This window comes from Delphinapterus leucas, chromosome 13, assembly GCF_059928025.1.
Source record: "Delphinapterus leucas isolate spDelLeu-1000000601 "Yukka" chromosome 13, BTC_Dleu_Yukka2, whole genome shotgun sequence".
NCBI lineage: Eukaryota > Metazoa > Chordata > Mammalia > Artiodactyla > Monodontidae > Delphinapterus > Delphinapterus leucas.
Window position 1 is genome coordinate 86,940,241 of NC_143141.1, and position 16,931 is coordinate 86,957,171.

General features: G+C 47.2%; 1 long non-coding RNA gene across 1 annotated transcript; it reads left to right on the forward strand.

The window, feature by feature from the left end:
* Positions 1 to 3,577: 3,577 nt before the first annotated feature.
* LOC149747811 (uncharacterized) lies at positions 3,578 to 8,161 on the forward strand. Its single transcript, XR_016395531.1, has 2 exons — positions 3,578 to 4,840; positions 5,267 to 8,161. It is a non-coding gene; the product is annotated as an uncharacterized LOC149747811 (long non-coding RNA).
* The last annotated feature ends 8,770 nt before the right edge of the window (positions 8,162 to 16,931 follow it).

The window sequence follows — 16,931 nt, forward strand, 5'->3', positions numbered from 1 at the left end:
GGAGTGGGGCAGGGCCTCAGATCCCACTTCCCACTGGTCAGATGCACTCACAGCTGGATGCACCCCAGCCTGAAGCCAGTCCGAGGAGACTGGGAGACAGCGGAGAGACCGAAGAAGCGCTGGAGAGCAGGGCGGGCCCTCAAGCCGGAGGCTGGATGCAGTGCAGCTCTGTCCTGGCCGGGGGCACCGGCAGCGCCAGCCCCTCCGCCTTGTGACCAGGGCACCAGGGGACGTACAGGATGTGGAAAGACAAGGAATACAGAGGAGGGGGGAGCAGTGGGGAAGGAGAGGAAAGGCGCCCGGAGGAGAAGGGGCAAAAGCAGGACAGCTGTCCCGCATCCCCGTCTGATTGTCCGGGACTGGTCGACAACAAAGTAGGGCAGGAGAGGAGGTGCTGACTCCCGCGGGCCGTGATTCTGCCAGGTCTGCGGCAACTGGGGGACGTTGCTGACCCGGAGGGAGGGAGGAGCGCAAGGTTCCCCGTCTCCTCTCAGGGCTCTGACTAAGGGGGTGCTCAGGGCCCAGGCCCAGCAGCCTCCTGGGCTCACGAGTCCCCAGGGCTGGGAAGGAGAGGAAAGTTAACTGAACAGCTAATAGGTAATGGGCCCCGGACCAAATAATAATAACTAACTTTGACTGAGCACTGTGCTGGGCGCTCCTCTCAGCCCTTCACATGAATTATCTCATTTAAGGTTCACTGCGGCCCTATGAGAGGGGTGCCACTGGGGTTGCACCCACTTTACAGGTGGGGAAACTGAGGCAGGAGTCTGCGGCCACAGCACCAGGACTGAAACGAGTGCTGCACTTTGGATGCTGCTGTCTACCTGTACAGGCAGGACGCCAAGGCTCAGGACACCTAGAGGATGTGGGTGTGTGGGTGTGAGGGCGTGTGTCCAGAACGACTTACCCCTCACCCAGTCATGGGCTTCCTCACAGGCAAAATGAGCACTTTGGACTAGAAGTGAGTGTTCCAACCTTTTAACCACAAACTCTTACTCAATGGAAATCTTATATGGGATCCCCAAGTTATAAGACAGATCAGCAAGGAGTGTTTCCACGTGTGGGTCAGAGCTGACTGGCCTTCTTCTTTGGCCCCCCTGGACAAGCCCAGACATCTGGGAAGGGATGTAGAGACACGAAGGGCCCCTCACGCTATCAGCCTTTGCCTTGAAGACCCCTGCTATCGCTGAGAAATTTCTAACCTCCACGACTAAGAGTTACCATCTTTGAACATAACGCACGCTTGCAAATCAGAAAGGCAAAGAGCCGCAGTATAGGGTTTCCCCAGTGGCGCAGTGGTTGAGAGTCCGCCTGCTGATGCAGGGGACACGGGTTCGTGCCCCGGTCCGGGAAGATCCCACATGCCGCGGAGCGGCTGGGCCCGTGAGCCATGGCCGCTGAGCCTGCGCGTCCGGAGCCTGTGCTCCGCAACGGGAGAGGCCACAGCAGTGAAAGGCCCACGTACCGCAAAAAAAAAAAAAAAAAAAAGAGCCACAGTATAGAGCTGTATGTGAGCGATTCACAGCCAGACAAACTAGATAGGAATAGCCCCAGCACAAAAAGTTCACTTTATTTTCTGTATAAAGACACGCAAATTATCATGAGATAGTGATTGTTTTACTTATCATTTTGCAGCCTCTCCCTAAAATGTAAACTGAAACCAAAGCCACTTTATAGAAAAAACCAGCACCAGCATATTTGACAAATATTAACCCAGCGATTCTCTCCATGAAGGCCCCAGGGCCCAGCTCCCACCCTCACTGCTGCAGGAGGCTTCAAGGGTGGCCTGGCAGTTTTGAGTGGCTTCAGGATGGAGGAGCCCCAAGGAACCCAAGGGCATAGTTGTGCTGTGTGTATTTTTCATTCATCCATGATATTTATGCATATAAATTCAACCTACGTACGCTGGGCACAGCCTGTGTTGGACAATCACAATTTGGGGGCCAGGGCGGGAGCAGCTGTGCCAGCTGGTGCAGAAGTGTGTCCCTATTGTAACAGTATAGACGAGCTGGGGTGTTTGGGGTGCACACACACACCCCGCCCCCGCCGCTCTTCCTCTTCTGCTCCAAGCTCTGCTCCCCACGTTCCCCAGGGTCCAAGGCGATCGGGAAACAGCTGGGAGAAGAGCCGGCCAGGCCAAGGACCTGCCCAGGTTCCCAGAGCAACACGCAATCAGCTTGGGATGACAGCTGGCTTCCCCAGATGCGCCTGGGGACACACCTCCCTCCAGTCACCCTTCACTTGCTTCTGCAGGGGCCTGGCCCCGTTCAGTGAGGCGATTCTCATTTGCATGGAAAGGAATTTTGAGGCAGCGGCTCAGTGCAATAACCTAAATGGGTTTGTTAAATCATAATCCTTGCGTTTCACCACTGGGAAGTCCCCTAACCTCATGCGATCCACGCTCACGTGACTTGAACCGGTGGCCGGCCTGCGACAGGGACATCACTGCATTTAAGGCAGCCCCTTCCACTTCTCAATGGATCTTATTAGAAACCGTTTCTTGAACGTTCCCCTTATTATTTTACACCCATACATCCTTAGGGTAGCTCCGACCAACATTTATCCTTTTCCTTGGAACATTTCAAGTGCTAGAAAAACAGGACTTACATGGGCCAACCCAAACTGACATCACTTCCACATGCTCCTCACGTGCCCCACTCCCCACGCATGCAGGACCAGCGTCCACCTCTGTCCCTTCCATCAGGCGTGATCAGGCCCTTTGCTCCAGCCCCCCAGCCCTGCCGGGTTCTTGGCTTGCCCGCTGTTCCATAAGAACTCTTCCAGTCTCCCTTTTATGACTAGAAACACTGATTTTGGTTGGTACAGTTTGCCAACAGGTCCATTAAGCTGACCTCCCGCTGTGAGACCTTTGCTGGTAGAGAAAGTTGGTGTCGCGTGGGAAGGAGCACGTGGCTGGCTCCCCAGGGCCCGGCTGTACCGCCCACTGGCCGTGAGATCTCAGGGGCAGAACAGGGGCGCCTGCCAAGAAAACGCTTCTCGCCAGGTCGTGTCTCCTGGTGGGAGGCTGCATCTTCCCAGAGGTTCAGCCTCTTCTAATTCACACAAAGGCGGCTGTGAGCCCCAGCTCCGGCCTCGCCTGGGGAAGTCAGATCACCTCTGAGCCTCTTATCTGTAAAACGATGCTGAGTGATGTCACCTGGCAGGTGGTCAGAAATATTTAAGTGAATGAATGAATGGATGAATAAATGGATGGATGAATGAACGATACCCATCTCACTGAGCGGCTGTGAAGACTCAGTGAGATCACGCAGGTGCTTACACCGCACCTGGCTCCCAGTAGGAAATCAAAACGTGGTGCCCCCTCCCTTCACCTCCTTCTCTAGGTCCAAAGAAGAAAACCCTTCTTCACGCACCGACAGCCTGCTTTCCGGATCTTGCCTGCATTGCTTTCTCTTCCCACACGTGCTCTGCGCCAGGACCGACCTAGCAGTCCATCTGGTCCGAGGCTACAGGGGCGGCAGCTGGGGGTGTGGGCTGATCCGTGGCGTGCTTGATGTTCGGTGCCTGGCTGGTGGCCCTGGCTGTGGGCACTGCCACACCCACCCTCTCCAGCCGTGGAGGCCATTAGAGGCTGTTGACAGAGGAGGAAAGTTAGTCAGTCTCCCCGCCATCCAGCAGCTGTAGCAGCTCTGTTACATCACAGCCCACACACCCGGCTGCCTGTCACCCACTCAAACGTGCTGGATGACGCCCCGGCCCGGCCCCGGCCAGTGATCCGTCATGACTGTAGCTCCCTACCGCCTCCCCACACAGCTGCGGGCCCCGTCTTGCCTGGGTACCGTCAGCTCCTTTTCTTACCGAGATCACTACGGTGAGAGTGGCGTGAGTAGCCTCTCTGCCTCCTGAGGCGAGGCGGATCAGAGCGCTTGCGCAGGGCTCCGTGGCATCCGGGGCTCCCTCCCAACTGGCCCCTGTGACCAGCCACCAGAGACCCAGGGGACAGCTTCAGATGATCGTTGGTTTAAATTATGCAAATGGGTCGGGTGGGGCTGGGGTGTCAGTGGGAGTCAGCTCTGCCACTCACCTGCCGTGACTCGCATTTCTAGAATCTCAAGCCTCAGTTTCATCAGCTGTAAAGTGGGGATGATAGCAGCACCTGCTCTGCACCCTGCTTTAAGTTAAAGGAGATGATGCTTGATGCAGAACCAGGACGTAATCGTAAACGGCTTCCATCAATTGCCGTAATGACGCTTGACTCTTCCTTCCCTTTACTGTGGGTCAAATGGCCAAACGCAAACGCTCAGGCAAGGTCACGCACGTGGAAGACCTCGGCATATGTGAAACACACATGTGCACAAGGGGAGGGTGAGTCTTACTGGGCAACGCTGGCCCCAGTGCGTGGGATGTTCTGTGGTGCTTCCTCCCTCAGGTAAAGCTTAGTGTGTCAAGGGTCAGTCTCCATGATTCCACCGGCACAGCCTGACATTTGTGAAAGCTGCCATGGTCTGTTTTCCCTTGTCTCTGTCTCCATCTCTGGGGGCCTCATCTGCCGTGTGGGTGTTTCCAGAGCTCGCCCGAGTCCAAGGCACCATCCCACATTCTGCAAAAGTAAACACCGCTCAGCCTTGCTGGTTCCCTGAATGGGTTCTGGGTGAATCAGCCGGACAGCTTACACATCCTGTTAAGTAATCAGTCTCTCTCCTGGGGGTTCCCCTCTTTCCAGGAAGTGGCCTGTAGAAAGTCTGCTGTCTTGGGATGTGCTGCCCCAGCCCAGTCACTGCCCAGATTGTGCAAATGGTCAAGCCGGTGAGCAGTGAAAACAAAGGCCGGGCTGCCGAGGTGGATGCTTCCAGTGAAAGGAGCGCAGGGCCCGGTGCAGGTAAAATCCAGGCTCCTGAAACGGCCCCTGGCAGTTCTCACCTTGGGCCCATGTTCTCCAAGGGCCAATTCTCTTTATTTGATTTCTATTTGACTACCAAACTGCTGGCTCTGGGGAAAGACAGACATTGTCTCCAAACCTATGAGGTGGAGTCATTTCCAGAATGAAACACTGGCTTCCTTGTGGTTAAGGGATTCTGTACCTTGAAGGCAGCACAAGACTTAGGGTCTAGGGGGTAAAATTCATGGCTAAGTCTATTGAGGTACAACTGACAAATAAAATTGTAATATATTTAAAGTATACAACATAACGATTTTTAAAAAATTAAATTTTGATGAAGTTTATTTATTTATTTCTTTTTCTTTTTTTTCTTTTTGCGGTACGTGGACCTCTCACTGTTGTGGCCTCTCCCGTTGCGGAGCACAGGCTCCGGACACGCAGGCTCAGCGGCCATGGCTCACGGGCCCAGCCGCTCCGCGGCATGTGGGATCCTCCCGGACCGGGGCACGAACCCATGTCCCCTGCATCGGCAGGTGGACTCGCAACCACTGCGCCACCAGGGAAGCCCGATGAAGTTTATTTTTTTACGTTTGTCCCTCATGCTTTTGGTGTTACGTTTAAGAAACCATTGCCTAATCCAAGGTCACGAAGATTTATATCTAAGAGTTTCATAGTGTTAGCCCTTACATTTAAAACAACCTTTGATCCATTTTGAGATTTTTTTTTTTGATATGGTATGTTTGTGGGACGCGTCCAACTTCATCATTTCACGTGTAGCTATCCATCAGTCCCAGCACCATTGAAAAGGCTGTTCTTTCCCCCACTGAATTGTCTTGGCGCTGTTGTGGAAAATCAATTGCTCATACGTGATTTATTTCTGTATTCCCAATTCTGTTCCACTGATCTACATGTCTGTCCCTATATTACTACCATACTGTTTTGATTGCAGTAGCTTTATAGTCAGTTTTGATATTGAGAAGTGGGAGTCCTCCGGCTTTGTTCTTCTTCATCAGTGTTGTTTTGGTTATTCTGGGTCCCTCGAATTTCCATGTAAATTTGTGGATCAGCTTGTCAATTTCTGCAAAGTAGCCACCTGGGTCTTTGATAGGGATTGCATAGACTCTGTAGGTCAATTTGGGAGTATTACCATCTTAACAATATTATGTCTTCCGATCCATATACTGGAGATGTCTTTCTATTTATTTAGGTCTTTAATTTCTTTCGACAGTGTTCTCCCTCTCCCTCTTACCCCCAACCCCAGCCTTTTCCTTCCAGCCAAAATAACAGCAATCTCTTCGAGGTAACACATCAGATGCGGTTATAAGCCCCTCAGCCTCCTGGATGGTCCTCTGAGATGTGTTCCTGTTTGTCCGGGTCCCTTTGATGCTGTGGAACCAAGAACCCCTGAGCACAGAGGTCTCACTCCGACCTGCATGGCAGGGGGGAAGAACTGTGCCTTTGGGGGCTCCACAGTACCCTAGGACACCACACTGACCTCCAGTAACCCACATGCTCCTAGGGCCCAGCATGCTGGTCCTGCGTTGTTGTCTGCCTGCCCCAGGATGCTATGAACCCATTCGAAGCAGAGACCCAGGCTTGGCCAGCTCTGTGGTGTCTCTAGGGTCTGACTCCACTTTTTCTGTTAATGTTTATGCAGTAAGGCAGCTCCCTGGATCTAAACAACTATTAATTCCACTGAAGAGTACATTTGGGGACGCTCCAGGACAGGATTGATCCTGTGGCACGTCCTGTGAATGAAAGTCCCTCTCTCTTTGGAAACCAAGCATTCTAAGTATGGTTGGAGATTGCCATTCATCCTCTCATCCTCTCATTCCACAGCCTGCTTCCAACTGACAAGACTCAGGGCATTTAGCTCTAACTTAGGTGCTTAAATGGGAGCATTGTTTGCTTTATGAGTACCCAGAGGCTCAGAGATGGAACACTTTAAATGTGATAAATAATAATAATATTTATTAATAATAATAATACTCTCTTCTCCTGGGCGCTAAGCCTTTAAATTGAATGTTTCATGTGGCCGGTGCCTTCCAATGCCCACAGGCAACTTGCAGCACTTTCAGATAGGAATTGCAAACAATGAGAACCATGTGACTCAGTTGCAGGAGAGCCTCGGGAGACCGCCAGGAGTGCTGTTTCTGAGATACAGCATCTCAGGGAACAGAAGTTTCCTGGTAGGGCAGAAACAGGATCAGTCAGAGCAGAAGACACTGAGCATATTGTAAACTAGATCCACAGGCTGAATGACCTGGGAGGTTCCCCCCAAGTTAGGCTTATCTAGGGAAACCCTGTTGGCCGAGACGCCGACATTCCACAGGTGTCCGGACACCAGGTGGGTACAGCACTTCTTTTGAAGGAAGTGAGGCTGGATCCTCGCCCAACGTTGCTGGGGAGATTTTATTTGTCCACCAGAAATTCCAAAGTAGATGCAGTGAACACTACCTGGTCTGGTCCCACACTCTGGGGCATCTTTCTTTCTTGGAGAGGGCACTACAGAAATCTGATTTTTACAAACTAATCATGTTCTGTGTGAATCTGTTCTCAAATGTTTTTTCGTAGTATTTGGGTCGGCAGCCAGGCTCTAAAATGGAAGAAGTTAGTGAAAAAAACCCTAATGTGTCTTTTCACCAGCCTGCCTTTTGGAGTTCCCACCAGCACCAAAATAAAGACCTAAAGATACAGACATGTTTAGGGACCCCCCCAAAAAATAGGGGGGAGTCTAAGAAAATGACCCTATAGCCCTACCCATGTGCCCAGGATTTCTAATCAATGTCTTAGCACCTCACTCTGCAATAGGGACAGACAACCAGGGATCTAGGACCTTGAAATACAGAGACTCAAACAAACAAATAAGCCTGAAGAAACAGTCTATAAAGGAGGAAGGAAAAAATCATTCTTATGGAATTCCTGAAAGGAATGTTAATTCCATCCATGAAACAAGAAGCAGATGGTAGACCAAAAAAAGGATCAGAAGACAACTAACAGTTCTGGAGAATTAAAAATTTGATAGAAGTAATGAAATAATCAAAAGACAGGAAAAAGAAGTTGAAGACCTCTCCTAGGAAGTAAAGCCAAAAGGCAAAGTGAAGGTCTAGGACTTCCCAAGTGATCCAGTGGGTAAGACTCCGTGCTCCCAATGCAGGGAGCCCAGGTTCAATCCCTGGTCAGGGAACTAGATCCTGCATGCATGCCGCAACTAAGAAGTCCGCATGCTGCAACTAAAAGATCCTGCATGCCGCAGCTAAGACCCGGCACAGCCAAAACAAATAAATAAATAAGTAAAAATAAAATCTTAAAAAAAAAAAACACACAGGAGAGCCTCGGGAGACCGTCAGGAGTGCTGTTTCTGAGATACAGCATCTCAGGGAACAGAAGTTTCCTGGTAGGGCAGAAACAGGATCAGTCAGAACAGAAGACACTGGGCAGTCTAGGAGAAGAAAGACAAGCAAACTAATGGCCTAAGGCAGGGAGCCCAGTTAGAAACAAACCCCCAAAAAAGCAGTCTAGAAAGAGGAACTGAGAAAACAGGAGAGGAAATAATGGATAACATAATTCAAGAAAATTTTCCCAGGCTAAAGGGTCTGAGTGTCCAGAATGACAAGGCCCCTGAGTTCCAGCACAATGGAGGAAATTTGACCAGTGATCAAGGCTTTCCTGGGAAAGCGGCTTGCTTTTATTTCCCTGAAAACTTGTAAGCAGCCACTCTCCCCCTGAAATGTGGGAGGAAAGAGGCCTCTGGGAGTTGTTGCTAGTTCTGGTAGGTGAGAAGGCTTTGTAGCAGGAACTAAAGGGAGGTTTAGCATGCCCTACCAGCTACCCCACCTCAGCACCAGGGCATACACTCTGGGCCCCCAACACTCCCTCCTTACCACCTTGGGGTCTCCTGAGATTTTTCTTTGAAGGACATTTCATGGGATGAAACATTGACTTGAAGGGGGTGTCTAATCAGTGGAAAGGTTTACTAAAGGGGAATGAGGCTCAGCCTGGGTGCAGGAACTTGACCGTGGTGGGAGGTCCAGGCGCCCTGCTGACTGTCCCTGGGGAACTGGGGAAAAGATACCACTTTAGGAACAAAGGCATCAGGAGCTGTGGCAGGAAGGGACCTTTGACAGCTGCCACAGGGTGCACCTGTGTTGGGTGGGGGAGGAGTGCTTTAAACGCATTTTGGCTGAAGGAACAGGTGATGCCATAGCATCATCCCCTGCTTGGCCTTTTTAAAATCCCTCATCCGACGGCACACCTGTCCACGGAGCAGCGTTTCAAGGCTGGATGAGCAATCCATTCATGTTTACTCTGTGGTTGAGTATGAAGAGACCGAAGCAAGGATGACAGCCCTGGCCGCTCGTTTGAATCATGGTAGAAGGAGCCGAGGGCCTTTCTCCAAGCACAGGATTGATCTGTGATCCCTGAGTCACGAGCAGGTGAATGGGAGAGGCTTTCAAACTGGGGCGTTGGAGGGAAGCTAAGGTTAGTAATAGAAGCATAGTGAGCTGTTCTTGATATGACTACCACTCTCAGTAATTATTATTATTATTTGACCTACTCAGATGGATCCAATTAAATAAGAATTGTTTTGCAATCAGGATATTCAGATTATGACAAAGAGCTCTCTCTTTGGAGGCAAGGACAATCCCTTGGGTTTATACTACTCTGGGTGGTTTATAAAGCAGCTCTGCCTGTAGGGTCTCCTTTAGATTTTGATCCACACAACCAAGAAGACCAGACATTATTGCCTCATTTTATGAGCAAGGAGTTATTTTATGAGCAAGGCCAAGTGACTTGCCAAGGTCACACAGCAGGAAAAAGACAGAGCCAGGGCTGGTCTGTTCTTCTGGCCCCCATTTCAGATTTGCTCCACTACCTTCCTGGGGTGGAGGCGCAGCAAGTGCTGGAAGGAGCAGGGATTTGGGGTTAAATAAACAACTGTAATATAGGTCCTGATAATGGGACCCACTGGGTGGCAGTGGGACCCCGAGCCTTCCAGAATCTGTAAGCCTCAATCCTCCACTAAGCCCCAACTAGGCTGTGCTGTGAAAACTCTGGGTGTTGTTTGCATCTGAAGGAGACATAAGATTCTTGTTACTGACATTTCAAAATTAAAATGTGGTTTTCCTCCTGATTATAACAGCATGACAAGTTTATTACAGAAAATCTTGAAAATACATAAGACTATGAGGAACAATAAAAAATCACCCATATCTCTCTTAACACTATATTTCCTTTCTGAGGTCTTTCATGTATAGATAGGTATTTATTTTTTAAAGAATTAGGATCATGCTGTCTATGGTTTTGCATTCTATTTTTTTCTCCACTTTAACTTATTTCACCATTCTCTTCTTATGACAATAGTCTTTGAGAATATGTTATTTGAAATGATATTGTATTCCATCATATGCAAATAACTTTTTGCTTGATTTTTGTCTTTGGAAAACCATAGAGATGAATTAACATAAGAAAGAGAGACAGACTATATGCCTGTGTAAATTTCCAAGCACAAAAGTCTCTTGTTTAAAAACAAAGTTAGAGCAATTAAAAAAAAAAATCTCACACACACACACACACACACACACACACACACAATTGAGTTTAAAAGGCATTTGAAAAAACTTAGCACCCTTTCCTTAGAAGTTCTAAACACTATATTATGGAAACTTTAGAAATAAAGATCATTTACCAAGAACCAACAGAGAATATTTTTCTAAATGGTGAACCTCTAGAATAATGTTCATTTAAATCAGGAACAAATAAAGATGATATAATCACCATCACTATTATTGAACATGATCTTGGTGGTTCCAGCAAATGCAATAAATTTTTTTTAAAAACTATAAAACTGGTTTGAACCTTGGAAAATAAGAGAGAACTTTGTCTATTTTTGTTGATGATATACTTAGAAACCCAAGAAATTAGTAAAAGTGATCAGAATTAATGAGTATTTTGTGACATAGCTAGATACAAGATAAATGTACAAATATTGACAGCTTCTCTCTAGTCTAGCCTTAAGTAACTAGAAATGGGAAAAAAATTATTCACAGTAGCAACCAAAACTATTGAATATGTAGGAACACAATATAACAAGAAAAAAGTCTTACATAAAAATAATAAAATCTTATCAAATGACATAAACAAAATCCTGAATAAAGGGAAAGCCATACCTTATTCTTGGATGGAAAGGCATAGTATTTATTTAAAGTCATCCCTCCTAGAATTAATATATATATTTAATGCAATTCCAAATAGGATCCTAACAGAGTTTTTTTAAGGGACAGATAATTGGATCAAAATAAATTATAAAGCTTATTTGGAAAAATAAATTCCTAAGAATACCAACTTTTTGAGAAAGAATAGAGGAATTTGCATGATCAGATCAGGACATACCAGAAAGCTACTCTATTCAAATAAATATGGTATTGGCATAGGAAGAGAAACTAGCTCTAGAACCAAACTGAGAAAGCAGAAATAGATCCAGTATGTTTAAGAACCTAATACATGAATAAGATGGTCTAATACATGAAAAGATGGATTAATTTGTTCTCAGTCTTACAACTTACACAGGGATCAATTCCAAATAAAAACTTAAATATAAAAAGCAAGAAATAGGGATTTCTCTGGTGGTCCAGTGGTTAAGAATCCACCTTCCAATGCAGGGGACACGGTATCAATGCCTGGTCGGGGAACTGAGATCCCACGTGCTGCAGGGCAACTAAGCCTGAGTGCTCTAGAGCCTGTGTGCTCTAGAGCCCGAGCACCATAACTAGAGAGCCCTTGCACTACAAAGAAAGGTCCTGCATGCCACAACTAAGGTCCCGAGTGCTACAACTAAGATCCAATGCAGCTAAATAAATAAATAAATATTTTTTTAAAAAGCAAGACAAAAATCTCACAAAAAAGATTTTTTTAAGGGGCTACACAATAATTTAGCAGTAGGAAAACCCTTTTATCCACAATGAAAATTTCTAAGCTATTAAAAAATCAGTGACTTCCCTGGTCATCCAGTGGTAAAGAATCCACCTTCCAATGCAGGGGGCCTGAGTTTGATCCCTGGTCGGGGAACTAAGATCCCAAATGCCGCAGGGCAATTAAGCCCTCACGCCACAACTACTGACCTCGCCCGCCTCAACAAGAAAGAGAAGACCCGCATGCCACAACTAGAGAGAAACCTGTGCACCGAAACAAAGAGCTCACGATGCAGCAAAAGATCCTGCATGGCTCAACGAAGATCCTGCGTGCCACAGCTAAGACACGATGCAGCCAAAAAACTAAAGAAACCCCACAAAAACAGAACTAAACAACCATAAAAAAACCAGACAGACATGTTTGTCAATATTAAACCATTTAAAATTTTTTATGGCAAAATATATCTTAAATAAGGTGCCAATTATTTGCAGTTCAGAGGACAGACAGTAGCTTAGTATCCATTATTTACAAAGAGTTCTTAGAAATTGATGAGAGACAATTACCTAATAAAAAATGGACAAGGATATAGAGAAGCAATTTACAGAAGAGAAAATCCAAATGACTAAAAATTTTTTGTAAGATTCTCAAAACTCTCGAGTATAGGAAAAGTAGTTTATATTAACAGTGAGATAATTCTTCACAGCTATCAAACTAGCAAAATTTAAAAACAGAAATAGTACCTTTTGCTCTTGGGGATATGGTGAAATGGGTACTCAATTACTGGTTACAGCTTAATTGAGAGGCAATCTGGCAACATCCATTAAAATAATACATATATATCCTTCAGCCTAGCAATAACCCCATGTCTGGGTATCTAATGCATAGAAATAAAAGCATCAGTACATAAGACTTTATATTCAAGAACTGCAGCTCTGGAAAAATGTGGGAACAAAGTGAATACCTATCAATAGGATAGGGTTGAATAGAGCATAGTAATTCTCACCTTAGAATATTATATAACCATTAATAAGAATAAATTAAGGCTACAACTAATTTAACTTCTTTAAAGTTAAATTCAGGTGGTTAACTTCTTTGAGAAAAGTAGGATGCAAAAACCTGTATAAAGTATGACCTTGTTTTTATAAATAATATTATTAGAACTTTGTATACGCTTGTATATTATTATATACAAGGAGAATATATTTTAGGTTGTTAGCATAGATGTCCAGAGGAGCTGTGGTAAGTGGAGCTAGAAGGGGCATGAAGGGCTGCCAGAAAAAAGGCAAAGGAAAGAATTACTACCCCCAAAAGAAAAATAAACCAAAGGGGATGGTGGAAATTGTGCATTCTGGGCCTTCTTCCTTGGCCTGGGCCCAGGGGAAGTCCAGTGAGATCTGCCATACCTGCCAACAAAGACACAGCGTGGAGGTTTTTCTCTAATATTTAGCAAGTAGGAATGAGGGACACAAGCTTATCAGCTTAGCCTACTCTGACCCAGTACTATTCAGTAAAATCATTCTTATTGTATCTTCTTCAGCAACAAGATGGTAGTGAAAAGTCTCACCTTGCCCTGTCCCCGTATGGGTGATGAAATGTAGCCTTTTATTGCCTGTCCCACCACGAGCACTTTCTCGGACAGCCTCCCTCCCCGAAATGCCTGCTGCCCACAGGGGCCACTGGACTCAGGTGTCAACTGCACTCAGGGTACACGTGAGTGGAGAAGAGGCCAGGACCTGTCATTTGGTGATGGTGACCTCTTGCACTGGAAGGTTGTGTTGAGTTGGGGCTGGGGTGACCATTTGGGGCTGAGGAAGCAGGATTGAGAGAGTGATGGGGAAGAAAGCACAGACTGCAGTAAGAACCACCACACATCCCCAGAGAGAAATTGAGAGAATAGTCACCAAGCCTTCAATGGCTTCCCAGCCCCCAGCTTCCATTCCCATGAACTGGACTTTGTTTCCATGAGCTTGCCCTGTGCACCAGTTATCTACTGCTGTGTAACAAACATCCCCAGGGTGTAGTGGCTTAAAACAATGATTTTATTTAGCTCATGATTCTGTGTGTCAGTGATTCGAGCTGGAGTCTGTGAGGTTGTCCCTCTGGGCTGAGCTGAGCTTGGCTGTGCTAGGCTTGGGGTCACTCACTTGTCTGGGCATCCGTCCATGTGCCTCTCATCCTCCAGCAGGCTAGCTTGGACTTAGTGGAAGGGGATTCCCAGCCCAAGAGCAGAAACTGCAAAACCTCTTCAGGTCTAGGCACGGAACTCTAATGTTGCTTCTGCCAAAGCCAGATTCAAGGGGTGAGGAAGAGGCTCTACCTCTTCATGGAAGGAGCTTCGAAGAGCTGTAGCCGTGTTTGCACACCCTGTATCATTTTGGTAACTACATTCATTCCATCATGTGAAAAATTTTCTGACCCCTGAAGCCAGAGAGCTTTGGCTACAACGTGGATAGAGACACAGAGCCCTTAAAAGAGGTCAAATCCTACCTCTCTCTGTACCCTGAACCCTAAAAAATAATAATAGTTCCTGTTTGTTGGTCATAGGAAGGAGCAGGCAGTTACAGCGAGTGGACTCTGAGGAGGCTTTGCAGCAGTTGGCCCGGGCCTGGAAGGAAAGGCAGGCGTCCTCCCAACTGAGGTGAGGGGCCAGCAGGGGCCAGTGAGAAGGCAAGGGAGGCACTGGGGAGGATGCTGTGGGAGGAGGGCTGTGTGCCCCAAGACCTCCTGGTCCCCGTCCTGTTCAGGCTAAGGAGGGAGAACCTGACTCCAGCCCCCTGTGGGTTCTGGAAGAGCAAGGGCCATGTGCCTCTGGCATCTCCTTCCTCAGAGAGTATCTTGTGCAGGAACAGATTCCTCTTGATGCTGAACCGCCGGGATGACATAGTTGCCTCCATGGAGCTCGCCGTGTGCCAGGCACCGCTCCACCTGCTTTCCCTGGAGCGTGACACGTACGGACTCGGGCGCTAGGTACCCCCCTTACCACGTCTGGACACCAGGCAGTGCTTCATTTCACTTCCTCACTTGTTAGCTGACGATGGCACCATACCCCTCACGGTCCTCTGCCAAGGGAGGCATCTCAGTACTTAGCCCAGGGTCTGGCACTTGGGAAGCACCAGGTAAACATTGTAGTTACTGACGACCAAGTCATTGCTCCTTCATTGACCAAACAAGACGATGAACGGGTTTCAGTGACATTGCATATTTGTGTTTACCTCTCTTTCCTGGCTCCCCAGCTAACCTGCATGGAAGTTGGCAGACTTTAGATCACTTTATGCTACTAAAGGGTATCATGATACGCCACTGGGTGAGTGTGTGGGTTTTGGCCATCTTGAAACAAAATGGCAGCTGGTAAATGTTCTTAAATTAGCATATCTATTGAGGCTAAATTGAGTGAGGTTAGAGGCCCCCAAACTGCTAAGTTATGATTGTTCTTATTCAAAAATGCAGGCATCACCTTTAAATTAAGAAGTGGCTTATTATCTATATGAAGACTTTTAAGTTACAGTTGCTATTAGCTCTAAGTCCATCTGGCCTATAACCAGAGAAATTTATTTCTACTATCTTGAGAACAAGAGAGTCTCCATTTTTCTGTTCATGAAAAGTTTTAGTGATTTTTAAAAACTGAAACTTCCAGGAGAATATTCCACAGGCACAAAGTTTATGACCTTTAAATAGTGGCAACTATGTTGTTTTATTCTTACAAGAGGGGTACCTGGATTCACATTTGATAAACGTTTTCCCTCTCCGCTCCCCTCTCTGTGCTCCCACCCCTTCTCCAATTTTCTGCCACCACAAAGGTCAGATGAGCGTCAGTGGCTCCCATGAGAAAGGAAAGCTGAACACTTCTCATCTCTTGTAGCAGGAAGACATAGGCAAACACATGGTGGTTTCTGCTGGGGTTGATGTATGGGGCACACACCCACACACGACTGTGTGGACTTGCTGTTCCCACAAAGTGAGTCTTTCATGGTGGGAAGGGAATATTCATTTATTTGATTGGATGCCTGTCAGCATTGCTCTGTGGGAAAAATGCCAAAATGGCGCCAGAAAACAGGCTTGACAAAGCATGAGCTGAAAATCACTCCTTTATCCACCTCTTCACTCTTACTTCCTGTTGCCCTTGGGCCTACATCCACACATTTCATTCATTCATTCATTCATTCAGTACTTATCCAGTATCTTCCCTGTGCTGGGGATACACAGACAAAGAACCCAGGGTTCCACCTGAAGGAGCTCACACTTAGGGTTGGGCAGTAGGGGGAGAAAAACAAACAAAGGGCCAGTGGCCCATGTCCCGGTAGAGGGAAGCTAAGGGAGCCCGGGCAGCTCAGCGGACAGACGGGTCACCAGCTCAGCTTGGGACAGGGGAGGCTGCCAGGGTGAGTGGACACTGCCGTTGGGTCTGGAAGGATGAGTAGACCTCACCAGGAAAAGAATCAGCAGATGCAAATGTTCAAAGAGGGGAGAGGGTGGCAGTTCCGATCCCTCCAGCCGTGGGGCGGGTGTGTAGCACACAGGCACACAAAAACACCACAATTATTTGTTCAGTTGTGTCTCTTGCCCACTGGACTGTAAACTTCAGGGCACAGACGGCATTCCCTTCCTCTGTGGCAGCCCCAGCACCTCACAATGGGCTTGACGCCGGTGAGACCGCTCAGTGAATGGAGAGTGAGTCAAACAAAGGCCCTCACACAGCTGACCCTGCAGTGGGCTCCATCTTGTCCTGGCCCAGAGGGGACTTGGAGTCCTTTCTCCTTTCATGGAGCCTGGGACTTGGGATTCTGATCTCTGAGTGCTTGCTGGGTGCCTCAGAGCCCCAAGATTCTTCTCTCTGTACCAAGTTATAGAAACAACAGTGAAAAATGCAATATTTTAAACCTGACTCTGAAATGCCAATGACATCTCCAAAAGTGGGAGGTGCTTCTCCTTTCTGGTCTATAAGTTAATGTCAAAGGAAGACATATGGTTAGAACATCACGTCCTTGGAAAAAAATAAATTATTTGATCAAAGAACATTGTTTGGTAAACTTGTCCAGAGTTCAATTGATTGGTTTGGGAGCAGATAGAATCTCCCTGAGATGTTCTGCTGCTAGATTAGTATTGGTCAAGATGTTTTGTTTTGTTTAGTTTTTAAATTAGTTAATTAATTTATTTTTGGCTGCGTTGGGTCTTTGTTGCT